Genomic DNA, 6,557 nt, shown 5'->3' with positions numbered 1-6,557 from the left:
ATCTTATTCTTATCTTATTTGTTCTGATTTAAAACCTTAGAAAGTAAGAAGAATAGGGCCAGAAGGAAAACACCATTTTTCCCCCTGTGTAAAAGTAGTTCCAGATAAGAATGCCAAGCCAATTCAGTCTTGCTGCCCAACATCTATGTTGTTAAATCAAATCACAGAGAAGCACAGCCTTAAGCCAAATAAATCTCCAATGATGGAGACATACTGACTTTGACAGGCATATCTGTATTTATGAATAAGAAATATTTCCTAGCTCCCAAAATGACTGATATGACTAAGTTCAGCAGTTTTGGGGTCCTACCCAATAGACATCAACCCTCTGACACACGGTCCTCTCTGTGATCTATGTTAGGTGTCAAGGAGCCCTTGAAAGCTACATGGCTATGCAACAACAGCAGTATTTGCCAGAATGGTCATATACTTAATTTTTATATTAATCCTAAAATATAAAGAAACCATTTTTACTTTATAGATAAAGAGATTAAACCCTCTGCTCTCAACTATTTAGTTCTGGCCTGAAAGCATGAAGATAAACTAACAGCCTTGAAAATTCCTCTGATCAGTCTTCTTCTGAGATAAAAAGCACTGATACTTTGTGATATTTTGCTGAAGATTGAGACTAAAGTCATTTCTTTATTTTTCTTCATTTTGATCAATTTTTTTTTCAAGTGATGAGTGATATTTGTGAAGGGAAAAAACATGGAACATATATACATAGAATTCATAATTAAAACAATTAAATTTTCTGAGACATTCCAGCATACAAAATTCATATGAAACAAATATTAGTAGCATTAGTAGAAATAAACTTAGAAATCACACATGTATGTTGCATGTAAAGAAAACAGAATCAAGTTTGAATACCTCAGAAAGTTGGATTGTAATTTTTTCAAATTCAAAATTGGAAATCAAGTCAAGTACATACTTAGAGAAGTATTACACAGAGGACAATAGAAAAATGATTCCATGTAAATCTCAAAATTTCAGTGGTTAAATATATTAGACCAGTAAATCATATTTTATGTGAATAGCATGACCTTTATACCCCAAGAAGATGTAGTTTATTAGCTCTGAGTGCATGTACACCCTAAACAGAAGACAAAAGGCAATGGGGTAGCTAAAAATAACTCTTTCCCTTGGCAATGTAACCTGTATTTCCAAGACCATGCTAGTCCATAGTGTAAAATGGAAATATATTAGCAGTAAGTTTTATTTAGTCTTATTCTATCCTATAATTTCTTCAATTCTATGTAGAATATTTTCCAGTTACTTTCATTGCTAATACCCCAGTGAATATCATGTGTACACTCCGGAACAGTTCCACCAAGAAGCCATGTGACATCACCATTGTCATTTAATTTGCTTTGCTCACCCTGAAGTCATGACTATGGTGATAAAGGCTGGTACACACTTCGTCACTGTCTTAAGTTGAGGATTTGTACCTGGTATTTTGGGGATTGTGCTATTGTAAGAACTAAGCTCAGAGAAGCAAGAAAACCTGAGAAAAGAATCTGCACTCCCCTGCAGAAGGGCCTCTCACTGACCCAATGCAAATCTCTGACGTTTATATTGCACCACTTTAAGACAAGAGGCTTCTCTTTTGAGCATTTATGTCTCATAGCTACTGGCCAAGTTCTGATTGCAAGAAGTGGCAGGAGGTGGCTGCTGATGGGCCCATCACAGTTCTTGGGGAAAAGAGACAGCTCTGTGTTTTTACAGAGACAGCAGCAGGAAAATGGGCACACATAATATGCAGAGATCTGCAGGAGACACTGCAACATGCATTTTGGAGTCAGTGGTTGCATTTGATGTTGACCTTACAGGGAAATCTGATTTAGTTCTTGCATAGTTGTTAGATTTCTGATCAGAGTCATGAGGAAATTGAGTCTATGAACTCAATCTTAGCTATCATTCGCATATCTTCATCATATATAATATACTATAACATTCATTCAGATCATTCATAATATACATCATTTTGTGCATATACATGTAGAGAGAAAGATAAAATGATGATTCATGAGAAATCTTGAGCCCCTTAACTCTATGATGGACTTTGATTAAATTCGAGAAAATATCTGTTCCCCTTTTTGTATCACACTCCCTTAGAAGAGAATTAAACAAATTGCTATGACACCCATAGTGTTTGAGTATTTATTCAGAATGTATCTGAATTAGAATTTAGACCTAAATTTTTGGAAATTTGGAACTGGTTTATGCAATACATTGTGCTCTTCTCAGAACCACTCACCCCATTTAAAAACTGAGGCTACCCTTCCTCATCCCTTGTTATCACAGATAATTTCTTCTTTCCCAGATGATTTCTCCATCTTTCACTCTGGAAGTCTGTGCAGCCAAGCAGTCCATCCAACCTTTCCAGTTGTATCCTAAATTAAACAAGGAAAAAAAGTGAAACAAGGCTTGAAATAATTTGGTAGATATTGTACATTGCTGTTATTTTTATCCCCCTGTTCAAGTCTGCTCAGAGACCAACTGAAGATTGAATCTGCACCCTGGTCCCTCATGAATTCTCCACAGAACGCTCTCCCATGAGACCTTGCTGGACATTATAATCAATAATTCTCTTCACAGCACCTCTAGCTCATCCTTTTTGATTTCCAAAATAAACACACTCACTCTTCTTTTTCCCTTTCATACTATTCAAAAGAACTATATTTGTAGCGTTTTATTTGATGTTTATAACAGATACAGATTATAAACAGCAGCAATGGTTTGGCAGCTCCTGAAACAAAGTTTAGAGGTTGTAAAACACATGCTGCATATGCTATTTAAGCATTTTCATTTCATAATTGTCTTTATGAAGAATGGAAATGTTTGGATCATGGATGAGGTTGATAGGATTCAGGAGTCTCAAAATTGGTATTTTTCTTCTGTCTTTCAAAGGCTGCCTTTTCTATTTCCTTATTTCTCATGTATACAATCTTTAAAAAAGATTAAAGCAATAAAATAGGTCTAGTGATAAATACAAATATCCTCTGAAAAAGAAACTAAATTCATTTTTAAGTGACTCTAGATAAAAGATTTCCTGTACTTTTTTCTCAAATGTGCATATTTCATACTTCAGGAAGCCATCTGAGAAGAAATTTTTCTGCCATCAAATATATGGCATTCAAGCACAACACATATTCTATTCTTATGATCAAAAACTATTAAGTCTAACCAAAGGAAAAAAAAATAAGGTTACATAATTTGGAATCACCCCTCACCTTTCCACATTTATTTTAGAGCTCAGAATGTTTTCCACTGATGATCAAGCACACTGTTTCCAAAGCAATGAGAAGCCTGGTGTTACTTTAGAATTTGTTTAAAATTTTGGAGAAACCTGAGTTTTATTTACAACTCTGATTGGCATTATAAGCTCTAACCAAGCATTTCACTTATTCTTTCTGGAGTTTCTATATCTGTATAATCAAATAATAATTATTATGCTAAACTGCAAGGATAACAGAATTTTCCTTAAGTTTGGCACTATGGAAAGACAAATAATTTTGAATGACCACATAGTATATTATGTATTTGAACTCATTCAATATGACTGTATAAGTTCAAATAATAGTGCTACCTCTGATCACCTGTACAAGTTATTTATTATTTCTCTATCTCATTTTTATCTATAAAATAGGGGCAATGGGAGGAGCCTCAGGTAATAAACAAATCACTGTCATCTAAAACAATCCTTAAAATGACAATTAGCCATACCAAAAGCACAATAAACACTGAGTTTTCTCATCACAGTATAGTTTCTACCTGTATCTGTGTTTTTACATAGTTTTTAAAAGTGATTTATACCTCTTGTCTGTCAATCTAACATTAATTTTTATTTCAAAACATGATATAATTGTCAAGAGTGCTTTAAAAAATTTAAACATACAATAAAATAATTCAGCATTTCAACAGTGAAAATCTGAAGTTGCTTTGGCAGAATACATGGTTTAGATTCCAGAAACTTCTCTTGTTTGTGGATCACACAACCCAAATCCCCAGGGCATGCCTGAGACTGTGGCTATCACTGAGCCCTACAGGTTCCATTTCTCCTATACATAAATAACACAATCGTAATGCCTTTTCCATCTTAGCTAACCACTTCTCACACACTATAGATGTAACTTCTGGAGTTTGATGTATGACAGCAAAACTAGCCCCCATTTCTTTTTCCTTCTTCATCATTTCACAGATAGAAAACTCAGTCTCACAGGAGATCTTAGGAAACTCAGTATATAATTTATTCTTTCTTAAGTCAAAAACTTGCACAGTTTGGCTTAAAGGAAGCATTTTATGGCTTTCCTCTGGCATATCCTAGCTGCCAGCATCCCTGGTGTTATACTTCGGGATTATAATTAAGCAAAATAAGGGTTAGTTGAGCACAAACACTGGGATACTGTTACAGCCAACCTATAAGCAGGAGGACTAGCTGGTGTATATCGTGTGCAGTGCAGATAGCCTGGACAAACCAGTGACTGAACGCTATTGGAAAAGGAGTAAGATTCTAGGAGACTTAACCACACTATTCAGAATGGTGTACAATTTTAACCTGTGAACAGTTTACTTTTGGAGATTTCATTTAATATTGTTGGACCATAGTTGATCCTAGGCAACTGAAACTGTGGAATGTGAAGTCAAAGAGAACATAAACTGCCACCATCATCATATCTTTCTAGTGGCTATGTGCGTTTCTGACAAGTAAATTCAAAGAATGCACACCACATGGGACTCCTATAAAGCCTATGTAAAAGGAGATATTTTGCCCTGTCATACTCTTGGAACAAAGATGAGACGGAAGATGCTCCAACACTTACACTTATTTATGAAGCAATCTTCCAAATAGGGGCCATGCACTCACATGGGTAGTAAGAATCCATGAAGGAGAATCCATGAAGGAGACTGGGCCATAGTACCCAATGAACAACCAAATTGGCCTTGAGTCAGCTACTTCATGCCTCTAATTTTAAGAATGAAACTAAACTTTTGCATTATTTAAGCCATTCCTTTTGTTTTGCTTTGTCTTGTTTTTCTTTCTTTTATCTGCAGCCAAGCCTACTCTTAAACAAAGCCTGCTTGCTTCCACAGAAAAGACATGATGTGTATTTTGTTTCTTCCCACTGTCCAGTGAAATTTGGACATATATGAGGACCAGGAGATCTAGCAAGTGGAACAGCATGGCCAAATCTTGTGGGGTGCGCTTGAGTGAGAAGGCCCACAAACAGGTAGACGTCTTCAGACAAAATCTTTTCCAGGAGCTGAGGAATTCCTCTACAGATTTTTGCCACAAAAAATCATATACCTGAGTCAGCTCTTGCACGAGGACTCCCTCAGTGTAGCAGATTTGACCTCCCTTTGGGGCCCACTGGACATCCCTATCCCAAAACCTCCACCCAAGGATGATGAGATAGAAACAGATAAGCAGGAAAGAAAGAAATCCCTAAGTGTGGCTTTCTTCCTGGGAATGAGAAACTCTTGGTTCTGCTTGTCCTAGTTAAGTCAGAAGTATGGACTCTCAAAGAGAAGTGCATTCTGATAATTGCATATATCCAGCACCTGATCCCCAAGATTGAGGATGGAAATGATTTTGGGGTAACAATCCAAGAGAAAGTTCTGGAAAGGGTGAATACAATCAAGGCCTAAGTAGAAGCCTTCAAGACAAGCATTTCTGTGTACTTCTCAGAACATGGGGATGCTGTGGCCAAGGCCTCTAAGGAGAATCATGTAATGGATTATCGGGCCCTGGCGCATGAGAGAGATGAGGCAGCCTATGGGAATCTCAGGGCCATGGTGCTGGACCTGAGGGCCCTCTATGCAGAGCTTTTTCATATCATCAGCATCAACCTGGAGAAAATTGTCAACCCAAAGGGTAAGGAGAAGCCATCTGTGTATGGAGGCCAAGACTAGAAGAAAAAATAAATAACCTGTTCCTTGTATGGATAAAAAAATATCTGAGGACCATATTTGTGTGGAAAGGCTAGAGGGAAGGGTTTCATCGTAAATCGAGAATTTTCCTACTGCTACTTTCTGAAGACAACACAGGTTAGTAAAAAAAAAAAAAAAGTCATCTTGCAATCCAGTTCAATTTATTCAGATTTCCTTAAGCAGAATATAGACAAAATCAAATTTGAAGGTTTTCTCTTTATTCCTTGTCTTCCATAAAATGAGCATTGGGAATGGCTATTTCTGGATCTTTTCTCTTAGAATCATTTACCTTTATAAATCCCTCCTACCTTCTCCATAGATGCATAAAGCCTCCATGTGGTCTCACTCTTTGAGGCTGATTTGAAATCTAGCATCTGTTAAACAACAAGCATCTGACAGTGCTCATACAGCAAAGACATGGAATCTCCCCTTGAATCAGGATAATTAGCTATGACCTTTTCTTTCTCAGGGCCAGGGTTGGAGTCCAGCGTCTTGCACATGTTAGGTACGTGCTCCTTGACTGGGCCATCCCACTTATAATCCTAATTTTCTTATAAATTCCATCCTGTGTCCACTTCCAAAGAAGAAACTCTACTTTTAATTTATATTTAGCTATTTTACTT

At 36.6% G+C, this 6,557-nt stretch overlaps 1 pseudogene; it reads left to right on the top strand.

The window, feature by feature from the left end:
- Positions 1 to 5,186: 5,186 nt before the first annotated feature.
- LOC101568109 lies at positions 5,187 to 5,916 on the top strand (annotated as a pseudogene).
- Positions 5,917 to 6,557: the final 641 nt, after the last annotated feature.

Source organism: Octodon degus, unplaced genomic scaffold, assembly GCF_000260255.1.
Source record: "Octodon degus isolate 3935 unplaced genomic scaffold, OctDeg1.0 scaffold00172, whole genome shotgun sequence".
Lineage (NCBI taxonomy): Eukaryota > Metazoa > Chordata > Mammalia > Rodentia > Octodontidae > Octodon > Octodon degus.
The sequence above is the reverse complement of the archived record's forward strand: the minus strand, read 5'-3'. Positions and strand labels throughout refer to the sequence as shown.